Source organism: Protopterus annectens, chromosome 1.part2 (genome assembly GCF_019279795.1).
Source record: "Protopterus annectens isolate FY-2018-M chromosome 1.part2, PAN1.0, whole genome shotgun sequence".
Lineage (NCBI taxonomy): Eukaryota > Metazoa > Chordata > Ceratodontiformes > Protopteridae > Protopterus > Protopterus annectens.
The window spans coordinates 166,245,315-166,263,183 of NC_056727.1; the positions used below are offsets into that span (position 1 = coordinate 166,245,315).

Consider the following 17,869-nt stretch of genomic DNA (forward strand, 5'->3'; position numbering starts at 1 on the left):
GGGCCTTTTTCAAAGGCCTCGATTCTAGGTCCATTTTAGAAGCATACTTGGTCTTCTACCCATTCCTTTACAGAGCGGATGCTTTTTCTAGAGACAGAACTGGTTTTGCCAGAATCATTCTCCAAGGGTTGCTAGACTGTAGGTCAGTGCCAGTTACCTCCTCCCACTTTCAATAGAAAGCTTCGTTAATCATCCCATTGGTTAGCATTATTGCAGCAGTGTTCTAATGATGAACATAGTGTAGTTGTGTAAGAACTTGCATTAAACTAGATTTTCAAATAGATCACTGTTGCACTATATGCTCTTTGTCTCCATCTTTTTTTTTTACCCCTTTCTTTTGGCTGAAGTGGAACTTCTACTTGCCAACCAGTCCTCTTCCGTTCCCTCTGTATATCCTTAGACCATCATTTTTGTACTTAGCCTTTGTAAATTCATGGGGTAAGAAAGCTTTGAGGACTTTATCACCCGTACGTCCCTTATGTACCAGCTTGCAAACTTTGTGCATAGGTCTTAGGTCAGACATATAAGGTATGCAAGGAAGGAGCCCCTGAGCTTTGGCATAGTGGCCAGACTTTCAGTATCCTTGGTAGGGTACAATCCCATTGGATGTTCTTCGTGTTTCACTGTTGCTGTCATTACATTTGGGTTATACGCTTGCAGGTAGCCCTCAGTCGGCCTGATTAACAAAGTCTTGGGTCCTGTGTCAGTTGCTGTCCCTTCTTCCATGATGTCAGGTCATCAGGGGTATAAAACATGCAGCTGACACCATTACATCAGTCTTTCTTGCCATGCGGTGCCCGAAGCAGAAGCAGTTCGCAAGTGCCGGTCGGCCGACTCCTGAAATTCTTCATTTTCGAGTTTCAGAACCGAAATCTTCAACTAAAGCTAAGTATCCCATTGGGGAAACTTTTTTTTGCTCCTTACCGATGTCAGTAAAAGTTAATAATTGCATTACTTGTGGTAAGAAAATACCTCATAAAGATTTTCATTCGTACTGTATTCCTTGCGTAGGCCCTGACTCGGTTTTGTGCTTTATTTTATCAGCGCACTATCCATCATCGGTATATTTTCGCCTCTAAATATTTCGGTTCTCGGTTTAATTATACAGAAATGTCAGTTAGCCATCCAACTACCGGGATTCCAAAAAAATACAAAGATAAAGACAGAGACAGGACGCTGAGGTCCAAAACTGCCGACGACGCTTCTAAGCCAGTCGCCAGTTTGCCGGTACTCAGTGAGGCACTTTCGCAGCCCCTGATACCTGCTACTTCTGATTCGCAGGCCTCTACTGAGACCCATTCAGAGTCCGGTATGCCGTGAGATGTTTCAACTACGGAACCCGTGGATACCTTGGATGGGTCCGGAGCTGCTGTGCAGGCACCAGCTTCTGAGGGTGTAGTCAGGCCTACAGACTTGCATACTAAACTGACGCCTCCTTCTTCTCTTAGGCCTAAATCTTGAACCATGCCTAAAAAACGATGCACAGGCCCCATGCTCAGGCCTCTATGCCTAAAAAACAAATAAAAGAATGGCTGAAGATCTAATAACTTTAATCAGGGGTTGCCCAACCCCCGACTTTCTAAGAGGCCTAGGACCAAAGTGGTTTATGAATCTTCTGACCAGGATTCTGTTTTTTTCTGATTCTTCTAATGATCTGAATTTGCCCTTATTTACTTATGAAGATTCTGATGCAGAGGACTCCATTCCCTTTGCTTCCCCTCCAGAGGATTTTTCTTTTGGGGAAACCTTACATACTCTAAGGGAGCATTTCCACTGGGAAAGCCAGGATTTTTCTGATTCAAAAAAGAGGCTTAAGGATTTCTTACTCCTACCTCAGCATAGGCCTTTAGCTATTCCTCCTGTACTAGACATTGTTGATGATGCTTTTTCGGAATCTAGTTTGGCCTCTGATTCCTTGCCTCCTGCTCCCAGAAAACCAGATACAATAGGGTTCCTGAGTCACACAAGTTCCTTTTTAAAAATCCTTTTGTGGATCCAGAGACTATTTCACAGGGGCCCAAGGGCATTAAGTCTTCTACTGCTAAAAATCCTACCCCTTCTGATAGAGACTCCAGGGCGCTGGATAGATGGGGTAAGAAGGTTTACACTTCTGCAACCTTGGCCATTAGGGCTTTAAACTGCCAGTTTCATGTTAAAGTATCAGCAACATGTTATTGGATTGCTTAAACAGAAAATGATGTTGATTCCTGATTGTGTGGAAAATAAAGAATTACAGGATTTGATGCATTCTGCTGAACAAGTTGGAAAACATACTTTGTAAAGTGGTTTTGATTCATTAGAGGCCTCTTGCAGGGCCGCTGTTACTGGGTCTGTGCTCTGAAGGCATGCTTTGCTTAAGGAGCAATCTTTGCCTGATCATGTTAAACTAAATTGTTGGATTCTCCCTTAAATCAGGACCGCCTGTTTGGCAACAAGGCTGAGGAAGCTCTTAAAAAGATGGAAGATAAAGTTAATCTATGCAAACTGTTAAAGATTTCTTACAAGTTCAGCCTCCTAGATTTAGTAGGCACTGGACCTCTAAGAACTGGTCCTTTCCAGCCCCTTCCAGGTCTTCTAAAGCCAAACCCAGACACAGCAAAAACCTCAGGTTTCAGTCCCAGGGAACACACAGGTCTAAGCAGTGGGGGGCCTCCACTTCCAAGTCTGAGAGTAGTAAGACCCCCCCCCATGGTAAACTGTCTCAATGACTTCCTTTTAAAATTTCCAAGCAGTTATCAACTGACTGCCCCTTTGGGGGGAAAGGTTGCTCTTCATGCAAAGAATTGGGAACTCATTACCTAGGACAAATGGGCTTTAAATATAGTGTCACAGGGATACAGATTTCACTTCCACATGTTGCCAACAGCAAGCGGGTGGCCGGACCTACCCCCAAATCAGTGGGCAGAGGCCCAAAAACAAGTACTTTCCCTCTTAAGCATGGGTGTTATTCAACTGGTACCAGAAGAGGAAAAGGGACACGGTTTCTACTCAAGACTTTTCGTAGTACCCAGAAAAGACAATTCATGGCGTCCTATCCTGGACCTATCTACTCTAAACACCTTTTTGGAGATTCCAAAATTGAGATGCTGACACTTCACCAATTACTTCCTATGCTAGGCAAAGATGCCTTGTTGGCAACACTAGATTTAAAAGAAGCATACCTGCGCATCCCAATCAGGGAATCTTGCAGAAGATACCTATGCTTCAAAGCAGGCTATGCACACCGTCTGTTCTCTGCACTGCTCTTTGGCTAATCTACTGTGCCCAGGGTATTCACAAAGTGCCTAGCTCCAGTTATTGCATTCTGCAGGCAAAGAAATATTCAAATATAGCCATACATGGACGATTGTCTAATTCAGGCAGAAAGCCAGGACATACTTTTGAATCATCTGGCCTTTGTACAAAGGGTTCTAAGTTGTTTGGGGTACACCATAAACGAAAAGAAATCACACCTGGTACCCTGTCAACAAATTATATTCCTGGAAGCAAGCTTGAATACAACTTCCAAGATGGCCTACCTCACGCCAGAGAAACAAATTCATCTGACAACCTACTTCAAACAACTGGCCACAAAAACCCTATCTGCAAGACAAATACTGCAAGCCTTGGGGTTCATGGCCTCCTGCATTCTTCTAATTCCATGTGCAAGACTGCATATGAGGAAACTACAGTGATATCTAAAAAGCCTATGGTGTCAACATTCCCAGGATCTAGAAGCAATGATTCCTATCATACCTTGCCTATGCCTAGAGTTCCTTTGGTGGGCAGAGGCCTGCCACCAAAACAAGGGACTGCCTTTCACACCACCCCCTGCCGCCCAAACCCTAACAACAGCCGCATCAGACAATGCATGGGGGGCTCACCTCGCAGGGAAGTGCATTCAGGGCAAATGGAACCCAAGTCAAATGCACCTGCATATCAATCAAAAAGAAATGTTAGCTGTACAGAATGCTCTGACAGCCTTCAAGGACCACATTCTTCCAGGACAACTAATGGTAAAGACGGACAATACCATTGTTATGTGGGTACATAACAAGCAGGGGGGTCCCCACTGCAGACTAACCATGGCATTGTTGAACACAGCCTTGAGCTCCCAAGTGCACCTACAAGCTCAATTCCTACCAGGAAAGTTAAATACACTGGCAGATGGACTAAGCAGAAACCTCATGGGACCCACACGAGCGGAAACTGGAACCAAGGATTTTTAACATGTTGGCAAGCAAATGAGGGAGCCCAGATATAGACCTGTTTGCCTCTCCCCAGAACTACCATTTGGACAAATTTTGCACAAGGACTCACCACAAACAAGCCTGGGAAGTGGATGCTCTGTCCTTCAGCTGGAAAATCCTATCAGTCTATGCCTTCCCCCCTTTGCCTCTGCTCTCCAAAGTACTACTAAAAATCAAACAGGACAACCAAGGATGATTTTGATTGCTCCAGACTGGCCACGCCAACACTGGCACCCTCTCCTGCGCAGTCTGTCACTGTTTTCCCCATGGCACCTGCCTCAGACTCCTTCCCTGTTGTCTCAGCAGGAGAACCAGATTCTGCACCCTCAGCTTCTAACACTAAACCTTGCAGCCTTGCTAATTACATAATCGCTCCTTTACCATCCCTCAGTGAACCTGTGATGGATATAATTTTATAGGCAAGGAGGCCTAGCTCTAGAAAATCCTATGCTGAAAAATGGAAAAGATTCTGTGCCTGGAACCAATCTCAAGGGATGAGCACAGCAGTGCCCAGTTTATCTCAGATTTTACAATGCTTAACTGAGATGCTTCACAAGGGACTGTCTTTTTCCTCCATTAAAATCCACACCTCAGCCATTTCAGCTCATTATAACACAGAACCCCCCCCCCCTCTTTTCTCAACCACTTGTCTAGCATTTCCTCAGAGGGGCCAAAAATTTGAGACCACCCAGGAGAGCTCCAACCCCAGCCTGGGACCTTAACTTTGTTTTGGAGAAACTCACTCTACCTCCTTTCGAGGCAGCTGCTACTGCAGACTTAAAATTTCTTTCTTGGAAAACAGCTTTCCTTTTAGCAATCACTTCAGCTAGAAGGGTATCTGAATTACAGGCCCTTATGGCAGTGGAGCCTTTCATCATCTTTCATGCGAACATGCTGTCCCTCAGAACCAATCCATCCTTCATGCCCAAGGTGGTATCCAGTGTGGCTCTTAATCAGTCCGTTCATTTGCCAACCTTCTTTCCCAATCCACAGAACAAAGGGGAACGGATACTGCATTCCTTAGATGTGCACATACAACTCAGATTCTACTTGGACAGGATTAAATCTCAAAGGAAATCTGAACAACTGCTGGTAGCATTTGCTACAGGGGCAGAGGGGAAGGCTATTTCAAAGCAAACAATTTCTAAATGGATAGGCCATTGCATTAATTTCTGCTATAAGCACCATAGAAAACCTATTTCCCAGAGGATCAGACCTCACTCCACCAGGGCTGCATCTACCTGTACAGCCTTTCTCAAAGGTGTCCCTACCAGGGACATCCTAGAAGCTGCTACCTGGAGTTCTGTACATACTTTCACCAAGCATTACCATTTGCCAATTTTCTCTAAATCCAGAGCTGGCTTTGCCACTGCAGTCTTTCAGGGCCTTATAGCTGGTCCTAATGCTATCTAAATTCCTCCTCCCAACCACAGCTTTGGGAATCTACCCAAATGTAATGACTGCAACAGTGAAACACAAATAACATAGTACAGTTGTGTACACTTACCATAAATGTAGATGTTCAAGTGTATTCAGTGTTGCAGTCCTGGTTACCCTCCCTCCAGCCCCCTAACTTCTTTTGGCTATACCTCTACTTTCCTTTACTATGCTTAAAAGCCTTTTTGGTGCATTTGCTTTTTTGTTGGCGGTATATCATTGTACTTCTATATTTAATTGCTCCCCATTAGTGGGGCACCTGACATCTGGGGCAAGAAAAACTGATGTAATGGCGTCGGCTGCATGTTTTATACCCCTGACGACCTGACGTCATGGAAGAAGGGACAGCAACTGACGCAGGACCCAAGACTTTGTTAATCAGGCCGACTGAGGGCTACTTGCAAACAGCTAACCCAAATGTAATGACTGCAACAGTGAATACAGTCGAACATCTACATTTATGGTAAGTGTACACAACTGTACTTTATCATTACTTCATCAGTGATCTAGTCGATCATCTACTGTTATGGCAAGTAAGTGTGTATTTTCCAATTATGTGTGGTCACAAGCTGCTTTTGCTTGTTAGCACTTTCTTTTGCTACCTGTTTTTGTCCGCTTCTGGATTAATTTACATATCTACTCTTTTCCAAAATGCTGCTTCTAATTTGGGTAGGATGTCATCTTAAACTTGCTTTCTTTGTGATTAATGTTAGAACTTGCACTGTGTTTTGGCTCCGGTGATGTCAGCATGTATGTATGAAGACCCCGCGACTGCACCTCTTTACATCCCACAGTAAGATGAAGGAATAGGCCCCCATTTAAAATATGTAAAGTCTTGCCAAACTTTTTTGTTATTTGATAGGCATAAAGTAGCTTTCTTTTTCTCTCCATCCAATTGATCCATCACATTTTGTTGCCAGTCACTTACACCAAAGCTTTAATTTAGAATAGAAAAGGCAGATTGAGCTTTATTTATTGATGTCAAAGCAGATGTTCATTGTAGTCAGTGTTGTAGCACTGATTCTTGGGATGTCCTGTTGTGCAGAAGCCCATACCTTGCCTGAATAGCAGATCATTTCTCAGCTGACGTCTGTTGCAGACCAACATCTGGACATTGGATTATAAAGAGTGTTAGCCTTTACCATCTACATTGTGTAATTGCTGTGTAGTCCAGTGCTTCATAATGCATTTCTTAGCTTCATCAGCCAGCATTGTTGTCTGCGTGCTAGAGATGAGTAGCCTGCTGGAGACCTTTTTTTCTCTACCTTTTTTAAATGTTCATTTCCACCAGGAAGCAGATTCCCCACAACATTTTCACTCCTCCTGCCTTTTTTTTGCTTAGGCCCACAGCACAATGTTTCTAGCCATCTAATAGTGTTAGAATTAAACATAATACAGAATAAACATAGGACCTTCAGCAACATAAAGATTCCAGCAGGGCAGGGCCTTCTCATGCTGTGACATACATCAGTTCCCAGGCCATCATCCCCAAGAAGAGTAAGGATAAGCATCCAAAGGATAAGGATACTGGGGACACAGAGGACATTTTTCTCTCCAGGCCGTTGACAAAATTTTTTACCAACAACACAGGTGAGCTGTCTTTGCAGCCCCCTATTATGAGTACTGGTGACTGAGGGTGATGTCAGTATCTCTTCAGTTAGTTTATGGGCAAATGTCACTGGGAACTGGATAGAGGCCTACGACCTGAAGCCTTTGCTTTCCCTTAAGACCAAGGCATTCGGTTTTATCCCAGCCCTCTCTGTCTGAGCCCACTGCCTCATCATCCCAGATCTCTTCACAGAACTTGTTCACAATTGCCATGGACTTCATGAGGACCACTTAGCTTACCTCGCAAAAGGATCCAGTGCCAGGAATGTCCCCTTGGACAATAAAATGTGACATTCCCTCGGGAGATTATATTATTACTCAGAATCAGAGGATGAGGAGCAATTAGCTTATGAGGAATACCTTCCCCCTCAGACTTATGAAGATTGTGATCCAGATGATGGCCTATCCTCAGCTTTCCTTCCTGAAGGTTCATCTTTTGCAGACAGACTTCATAGAATGAAGGAATCCTTCACTTGGGAATCTAGGAAATTCTCCAGGGCTCAAATTCAGTACAGAGAGATTCTGAACTTTCTACCCTTACACTTTTGGCAGTCCCTCCATTGCATGTTGTCTTTGATGATGTGTTTGGAGACATTTCTTTGCACCTTGACTCCCTTCTCCCTGCTCTAAGGAAGCCTAACTACTTCTGTAGGGTGCTAGAGTCCAATAAGCACTTTTATAAAAATCCAGTGGTGGGCTTTGCAGTGGTAGCTACAGAATCTGCCAAGGAAGCCAGTGGACATATATCCAGGAGCCCCTTTACTAAATATTGGAGAACACAGATTGCAGGACAGATTTGGTAAGAAAGCTATCATTTCACCCACTCTGGTGATGAGGGCTCTTAACTGCCAGTTCCATGTGCTCAAATATCTTAAGTCACTGCAGGAACAGATTAAAATTAAGGCAGAGAAAATCCAGGACAAGAGCCTCCAGAGGGATATTCAGGACCCATTTAGTATCTCTGTCCCAACTGTCCAGACACGCACTCAAATGTGAATTTTATGCTTTTGATGCATTATATGTAGGTCAGCTGCCATGTGGTTAGTCACTCAGAGACATTCTTGACTGAGAATACAAGCTGTGTCAAACCACTTAAAAGCTGAACCTCCTCAGTGCTCCCTTGAACAAAATGTTCTTATTTTGACTCCCAGCTAAACAAGAATTTAAAAAAACTGGACAAGAAAGAGAAACAGAATGAAATCAGTTAAAGAAGTTTATCTGGTTCTCACTCCCAAATACACTAGAAACTATCCTTTCAAGTCTTGGCGCTTTCCACCTTTACAGGGGAGTAAATACTGTGGGAAGAAATAACCAGGGAATTGTTATGGCTAGGCTTGTATAGGCTCTAGGGCCGATAGCCTAGTACCAACCTATGAACCACCTAAATATGAAAAAGCAAAACAGCTTATGGGGAAAAGATCTGGACAGCAAAGAAAATATTAAAGCAAACAGCATTTCAGACTAGGGGGAGTCAAGGTTCCCGCCTTACCCAGGGAGCAGCTGTGACTAATCCTTGCACCACCTCCCTTACTCTCCCACAAACCCCTCCCCCATCCATTCTACGTGACAGAAGACTTTGTTTCTTCTACCATCATTGACAAGGTATAACACAAGACAGATGAGTCTTTCAGATTATAAGGAAAGGCTATGCCATTCAATTCTGGAAAAAAAAATCAATTTATAGGGATCCCCTGCCATCAAAACCAAAGGAAAAACTTCTTCCATCCATTCTAAAAGAGCATTTACTGCAGGGAACCCTTCAAGGAGTGTCTCCAGAAGAAGAGGGTACAGGGGTTTACACCCACCTTTTCCTTGTCCCCAGGAAAGAAGGACTAAAAATGTTTCTAGTGGTACTAAACATCAAGATGGCCAACCTTTTAGAGATTACAGCCTGTTATCTTCTCAGAGACATGGATGGTGACTCTGGATTTGAAAGACACCTACCATCATGTTCCTATGGCCCAAGAAAACAGAAAATCCTTAAGATTTCGGGCAGGGAGATTGCATTACCAATGTTGTGCCTTACTATTTGATTTATCTACTGCTTCCAGAGTCTTTACCAAATGTCTGGCACTAATCATTTCCTTTTGGAGCTTATGGAACTTTTCTCCCCAGGCCTCCGCTGAAAATGGACCTGTGTTTAGTCGGACTATCTCAGTAAACAAATGTAAAATAAATAAAAAAATAAATAAATCAGTTTTGCAGGACACAAGAGGTCCACATCTATTCTTATTGGCATGATTGTTTGACTCAGGCAGAGTCACACCCGGAACTTCTGACAGCTATGCAAGTCACCATGGATTGCTTTCAGAATGCGAGTCTGACCCTCAACTTTCAGAAGTTACAACTCCACCCAGGCATCAGAGCTGCCTTCTTGGAGGCAGTCATAAACACAGTTCAGTAGAAGGCCTTTCTGCTAGAGAACAAAGTCACTTTCAGAATATCTCGGAACCCTACACTCCAAGCACTGCATCACTCAAGGGAGTTTCTCAAGACCCTAGATTACATAGCTTCTTGCATTATAATGATCCCCTTGGAAAAGCTACATATGAAAGAGGTTTAGTAGTTTCAAAAGAATACTTGGGTTCAACATCAGCAGCCCCTAGAAACTACAATTGCTCTGCTCCCATACCTAAAAAGGATATTCTATGGTGGGAGGAGAGAGTTCACAGCAATCCAGGTGTGCACTTCCTCTTGCCAGAGACTACACAGGCTCTGACAACAGGCAGCTCCATCAGGGTCTGGAGGTCCATCTTGGACACTTAGAGTCCAAGGGTTTGGGGCAGACAGGCAAGCAAACCAGCACATCACATTAAAGGAAATGGTGGTCGTCATCCTGGCTATGAAAACCTTTCAAAGACAATCTGTCCCCAGGGCCACTTAAAATCTGGAACGACAATACCATAGTTATGTTGTACATAGAGGGGAACGCGTTTATACCCTCTATGCAGACTAGCTGTGGATCTTTGGCTGGTTGTTTTGCAACTGAATGTAATACCCATAGCTTCTTACATCCCCAAAAAGGACAGTCTGCTGACAGACTCATTAAGCTGAACTCTATTGGACCCAAAAAAGGGATGCTGAATTGGGTAGTCTTTCTAGACTTCATACACCACTGGGGGAGTACCAGAGTCACCTTTTGCCTCCACAGAAAACAGGCAGCTAAGCAGATTCTCCTCAAGAAACCAGCAGAAATGATCATGGAGAGCATATGCTCTCCAAGTGGACAGACCTCTTTCTGTTCTCCTTTCCAGCAATACGTCTTATCCCCAGGGTACTGCAGAAGTTGTAGTCAGGTAGGGACACTTTCATTCTGGTTCAAGCAACATTGGATGTTCTTTGTGTTTCACTGTTACAGTCATCATCTGTGGGGTTATCCCTGCTGTAGTAGCCCTCGGCCGGCCCAAATACCAGAATCAGTGTTTTTCTGCGTCGGCTGCTGTCGCTTGCTTGTTGATGTCAAGTCATCAGTGCTTTAAAGGAAGGCAGCCAGTACTATTACATCAGTCTTTCTTGCCATGGAGCCCGTAGCAGAAGCAGGTCGCAAGTGTGCCGATCGATCGCTACCAGAGTTTGAATTACAGCTGAAAACATCTAAAGCTAAGTACCCTGTTGGGGATCTTTTTTTTCTTGCACTAACCGATGTCCGAAAAAGTTAATTGTCTCACCTGTGGAAGGCAGATACTACACCGAGACTTCCATTCATACTGCGTCACTTGTTTAGGCCCAGACCACGACATCCTCCATTGCTGGATGTTCTTCTTGTTTCAGTTTTGCAGTCATCGCACTTGGGTTATCTGCCTGCAGGTAGCCCTCAGTCGGCCTGAATACCAGAGACTTAGTATTTCTGCATAAGTTGCTGTCGCTCCAGGACTGACGTCAGGTTGTCAGGGGTATAAAAACAGGCAGCCAACGCCATTACATCAGTCCTTCTTGCCGAGGAGCCCGAAGCAGAAGCAGTTTGTAAGTGCCGGTTGGCCGCTACCTGAGTTTTTGTTTATGAATTGAATAATTCTGAAGCCTCCTAAAGCTAAGTACCCCATTGAGGATCCTTTTTTCTTGCTCTAACCGATTTCAGAAAAAGTTAACAATTGCCTTGCCTGTGGAAAGCAAATAGCACACACAGATTTTCATTCTTACTGCGTCACCTGTTTAGGCCCAGACCACGAAGTACCTCGCTGTCAGTTTTGTGCCTTGTTGAACACCCGAGCCATTCTTCGTCAGGCTCTCATTGTCACTAAATTCTTTCGCTCTCAATCTCTGTATTCCGAAATGGATTCGGTAAGCCATCCAACTACCGATATTCCGAAAAAACGTAAGGATAAAGACAGAGACAGACCGCACAGGTCCAAAGCTGCCGACGACGCTTCCGTTAAGCTAGTCACCAGATGTTCATCGTGCATACAGCTGCAGTAATCACAGATGGGGTTCTCTGCTGTCAGGCGGGTCCTCGGTCGGCCGAATTCCAAAGTCTAGGTCCGGCGTCGGTTGTTGTCGCTTTCTTTCCTGACGTCAGTGCGACAGGGGTATACAAGACACAGCCGATGCCATTTTCTTCAGTCTTTTTTGCTGCGCGGTGCCCGAAGCAGAAGCAGTTCGCAAGTGCCGGTCGGCCAGCTCCTGAATTTACGAAAAATTGGAAACCGAAGTCTTCTTTAAAGCTAAGTACCCCGTTGGGGAAACTTTTCTTGCCTCAGACAAAGTTAACAATTGTATTTCTTGTGGGAAGCAAATACCACATAAGGATTTCCATTCCCTCTGCATACCTTGTTTAGGCCCAGACCACGACGTCTCGGGCTGTCGCTTTTGCGCTACTTTCAATAAACGCACTATTAAGCATCGGGCGGAGTTCGCCCAACACTTTTTGCTAAAGCCTTTGATTATAAAATGTCGTCGGAGACTCCGACTACCGTTTTGTCCAAAAAACGCAAGGACAAGGACTGACACGCGAGGCCAGCGGTCTCCACCGACACCACGCCAAAAGCGGCTACACGTGGTCCAGTTCTCAGCGAGACGCCTATGCAGCCCCTGACTACCGATGACACTTCTTTGGCGGTGTCTTCTGTAACCGAGACCGCAGGTTCCTCGGCCCATACCCAGACTACAACCACCGAAGCCACTGTGAGTGTTGAGCCTCCTAATGTGGACAGGTCCACTTCCACCCATGGTGTCTTTAGACCCTCATCTTCCTTTTCCATTAAGGCCTTTACTAAGTCCAAATCAGCCATGCATCCCAAGAGGCCTGTTGCACAGGGCCCATCTCCAGGCCCCATGCCTAAAAGCAGATGCTAAAATGGCTGAGGATTTAATTACTCTTATCAGGGGTTCCCAACCCTCCAGACAAGAGACCCAGAGTGGAGGAAGATTCTCCCTCTTCTGACCAGGGCTCCATTTTTTCAGAACATTCTGATGTAGAGGAACACTCGTACTACCCTTTTGAAGATTCTGATGCAGAGCAGTCCATTCCTTCTGTATCTCCCCCAGAGGATTTTTCTTTTGGGGAAACCTTGCACACCTTGAGGGAACACTTCCATTGGGAAGGCCAAGACTTTTCTGATTCCAAGAAAAGACTTAGGGAATTTCTTTTGTTACCTCAACACAGACCTCTGGCGATACCTCCTGTCTTGGACATACTTGATGTTTACTCGGAGGCTTGCCTTAATCCGGATTCCCTGCCTCCTGCCCCAGTCAAGCCTGATAGGTACTACAGAGTTCCTAACTCTCACCAATTTCTTTACAAAAGCCATAATGCTGACCCTGAAACCATTTCTCAAGGCCCCAAGGGAATGAAGGCCTCTACTGCTAAGAATCCACTACCTTCCGAAAGAAAGTCTAGATCCTTAGAAAGGTGGGGAAAAAAGGTATATACCCTAGCCATGAGGGCCTTAAATTGTCAGTTCCATATGCTTAAATATAAGCAGTTTCTGTTATCACAATTAAGAAATAAAATGTCTCAACCTGAACAACCAGATTTGAAGGAGTTGCAGGATATGATGCATAGTGCAGAACAAGTGGGTAAACACACCTTAAAATGTGGCTATGATGCCTTAGAGGCCTCAAGTAGAGCTGCTGTTACAGGATCAGTCATTCGTAGACATGCCTGGCTTAGGGAACAAATTTTGCCTGATCATGTTAAAGCTAAACTACTAGATGCTCCTTTACAAAAGGATGTACTATTTGGTACTAATGCTGAGGAGATACTACGGAAAATGGAAGAAAAAGCTAAATCTATGCAAACTGTCAAAGCTTTTCTACAGGTTCAACCACCACGCTTTAGCAGAAATTGGCCTTCTAAAAACTGGTTCTTTCCAGCCACTGACAAGCCCTAAAGAGGTAGATACAGGTGCACAAGGGGCAGAGGACAATCTCAAGGATCATATAGAGGCAGACAATGGCAATCTCCAGCACCAAGAGGTGGCGAAGACAGTGCACAACAATACAGAAAACAAACCCAATGACTTCCTCCTTTTCATGCCAAGCAAGTCTCAGCTGGCAGCACCCTTGGGAGGAAAGCTGGCATTATTTACAAGAAATTGGCATATTATCACAACAGACAAATGGATCCTGGACATTATAAACAGAGGCTACAGATTTCATTTTCACACTCTTCCAAAAATGAGAGGCATGCCAAACTTGCCACACAATCAAAGGGCAGAGGCACAAATACAAATTTCAAAGCTCATGGACATGAAAGCTATTCAAGAGGTACATACTCACGGACAAGGTCAAGGTTTTTATTCCAGACTATTTCTGGTACCAAGGAAAGGAACCGACTGGAGACCCATTTTGGACTTATCCATCCTAAACACATTTCTACTGCACTAAAATTCAAGATGCTCACATTACAGCAGCTTCTTCCCATGCTGGGCAAGGAGTTTTGGCTGGTAACATTGGACCTCAAGGAGGCATACCTGCATGTCCCAATCAGACAAAGCTGCAGAAGATACCTCAGATTTCTTGCAGGTTCAATCCACTATCAATTCTCTGCATTGCCCTTTGGCTTATCTACTGCGCCCAGAGTATTCACGAAATGCCTGGCATCAGTAATTGCCTACTGCAGACTTCAAGGGATACAAATTTACCCTTATTTGGACGACTGCCTGATCCAAGCGGACAGCAAGCACATACTTCTGGAACTTTTGGCTTATGTAACACGGTTATTGAATTCTCTGGGATACACAGTCAACAAAGAGAAATCCAGGCTAACACCATCTCAGAAAATAACTTTCATGGGTGCCAACTTGGACACAAACACCCAGATGGCCTATCTCACGCCAGAAAAACAGGGGCAACTAACTCAGTACTTCAAAATACTAGCAAATTGTACCAGGCTCACTGCAAGGAAAATCCTGCAGGCTCTGGGCTTCATGGCATCTTGCATTCTTTTAATCCCATGTGCAAAGTTGCACATGAGGAAACTTCAATGGTACCTAAAAAACCTATGGTCTCAACACAGCCGCAGTTTGGAAACAATAATACCAATAATCCCATGTTTGCAAAAGGAATTTCTATGGTGGGCCCAAGCATGTCAAACAAACACAGGTCTTCCATTCTGCAAGCCTCAAGCAAATCAAGTCATCACAACAGACGCCTCAGACTACGCCTGGGGGGCGCACATGACAGACAGGTGCATTCAGGACAAATGGTCCCAAAAGGAAAAGCACCTTCACATCAATCAAAAAGAAATGCTAGCAGTGATAAATGTAATTACAGCTTTCAAGGATCTCCTGCATCCAGGGCAATTATTGATAAGAACAGACAACACCACAGTAATGTGGTACATAAACAAACAAGGAGGAACACATTCATACCCCCTGTACAGACTAGCCATGTCTCTCTGGAACTTGGCTCTGGAATGGCAAATCGAACTTCAAGCACAGTACTTGCCAGGTTTGGAAAACACGCTGGCAGACAATCTAAGCAGAATTATGACAGACCCACACGAATGGAAGTTGCATCCTCAAGTGTTTACAAAGATAATCCATGCGTGGGGAAGGCCAGACATAGATCTCTTCGCCTCCCACAGGAATCATCAATTGGAAAAGTTCTGTTCAAGGACCTTTCATCCAAAGGCCTGGAGAGTGGACGCCCTTTCTTTCAGTTGGGCAGCATGGACAGTTTACGCTTTCCCACCTTTGCCTCTTCTGCCCAAGGTGCTCTCGAAAGCAAGAGCAGACAGACCAAAGATGATACTGATTGCTCCAGACTGGCCAAGACAACACTGGTACCCACTCCTGAGGAGCCTAACACATACTCCTCCCTGGTCTCTACCTCTAATGCCTCTTCTACTGACTCAACACAGCTACAAAACTCTTCACAGTCAGCTGAAAACACTCAATCTCGCTGCATGGAAAATTCCTTAACACCACAACAGACCCTACTCTCCAAAGAGGTGCAGGATGTCATTTTGGAGGCCAGAAGACCATCTACTAGAAAGGCTTACTCCGCAAAATGGAAACGGTCTTGCTCTTGGAATGAGAAAAAAGGCCAGGATCCTAGAAAACTGAATTTGCCTCAGATATTACAGTACCTAGCTGAGCTGTTGAACAGTGGACTTTCATTTTCCTCCATAAAAATTCATGCCTCAGCCATTTCTCCAGAATTCATAGTTTCATAGTTTCATAGTAGTGTACTAGGCTATCTGCCCGGGGGCATTTATAAGCCTAGCCAACAGTGATGTGGCTTTACGCCACCCCATACTATATAGTTGCGCCTCTCTAGTAGTGACACATGTGGGACCCCATTATTTAGTAAACTATACCTCTGTCTAGTAGTGACACTGAGGTCACTCCCGGGGTAAACTTGCGATCTCCCATCCATGCATCGAGATTTTTCTTGAACAGTGCCAATGAAGGGCTCTGTCTCGCATGAACTGGGATTTTGTTCCAGAGTATGGGTAACCTCTGTGTTATGAATCTATCCCTCCAGCATGTCCTATTCATATTTGTGCAGAGGTTGAAATCTTTAGCTCGTGTGGTTCTGGTGGATTTGGATTTTTGAGATGGAGCATGTCCATCAATTCCTGGTTGGACATGGCCCTGTATGTTAGGCACAAATCACCTCTGAGCAGGCGGTATGCTACTGAATAGAGCTGGAGTTTCTTTAATCTAGCTGGATAAGGCACATGTTTGAGACCTATGATCCTCTTGGTGAGGTACTTCTGGGGTCTTTCCAGTTGTTGCATGTGCCGGGTGAGATACATCCCAAATGGAGCATTATATTCAATCATGGGCCTGACAAGGAGGAATATAGAGGTACAGTGACCTCCTTTGATCTGGATGAGAATCCCTTCATGATGAGATGGGCAAGGTAGAATGTCTTTCTGACCACTTTGGCAACATGGTTGTCAAAGGAGAGGTCACTATCGACTTGAGTCCCCAGGTCTCTGATTACTTCTTCCGTATTCAGTGGGTTATTGTCTACATGATAATTTGTGGGTACTTTGTTTTCCCAAAGGGATGACTATACATTTTTGGCGTTAAGTTTGAGGCCATGATTCCGCACCAGTTGTCCGCTTCAGTGAGACCTTTCTGTAGGATGTGTGTGTCGGCAGGTGAATCAACTATGGCACCCAGTTTGCAGTCATCTGCAAACTTTGTCAGCCATAATCCTTCCATATTTGCTTTCACATCTGAGAAGTAAATGCCGAATAGGAGTGGACCCAAGACTGAGCCTGTGGGACACCACTTGTGACTGGTTTTGAGTCTGACATGGCTCCAGCAATTTTAACCTTATGGGTTCTGTTTTTAGCCAGTTTGCTACCCATCTTGTGACATATGGATTTACATTTAGGCTGCTGAGCTTGTCAATGATGCCAGAGTGTGGTATCGTGTCAAAGGCCTTAGCCAAGTCCAAATAGGCAGTGTGGACAGCCTTGCCCTCATCGATGGCACTAGTGACTGTCTTAAAGAAGTCAACCAGGTTTAAGAGGCAGGATCTGCCTTTTACAAAACCGAACTGTGTGGGATCAAGGGTCTGCAGATCCCCAATGTCGCCATTTATGAGTTCCATGATGATTCTTTCCATAGCCTTACAGACCAGGCTGGTCAAACCTATGGGGCGTAGTTACCTGGGTCAGTAGAATTTCCCTTTGTGGAGTGGGACCACTGTTGCTGCGCCAGTGTTCAGGTACATATCCTGTAGTGAGGCTAAGATTGAATAGAGTTCTTAGGGGCGGGTTTAGTTCATCTTGAGTTCACGTAACACGCAACCGCGGATACCATCGGGTCCCATAGATGCTGTGTTTTTTGCCTTGTTGAGTGCTGATTTCACCTGTGTGTCTGTGATGACAGGTAGGTTACATTCAGCAGGGATAATTACTTCATCTTTAGGGGGTGAGGGAGGGGAGAATTTGCACTGAACCTATCTGCCAGAATGTTGGCAATGTCAGTAGGGTCAGTGAATTTTGTCATTGTGTACTAGCTCAGAGCATATCTGAGAATTTCCTCCCAAGGTTCTGACATAATTGAAGAAGGCTTTGTGATTGTCTTTGGTATCCTTGGCAATCTTTTTCTCAAAGTTTGCTTTAGATGTTTTTATGAGAGAACGTAGTTTTTTACTTGTGCTGATCAGGGAAGCCTTTCCCTTGTGGGATT

General features: G+C 44.6%; 1 protein-coding gene across 1 annotated transcript in view; it reads left to right on the forward strand.

Moving 5' to 3' along the window:
- The window catches only part of PPP2R5A (protein phosphatase 2 regulatory subunit B'alpha), a gene marked incomplete in the record, with an annotated part of 2,279,188 nt that overhangs the window by 1,670,070 nt on the left and 591,249 nt on the right, over window positions 1–17,869 (forward strand).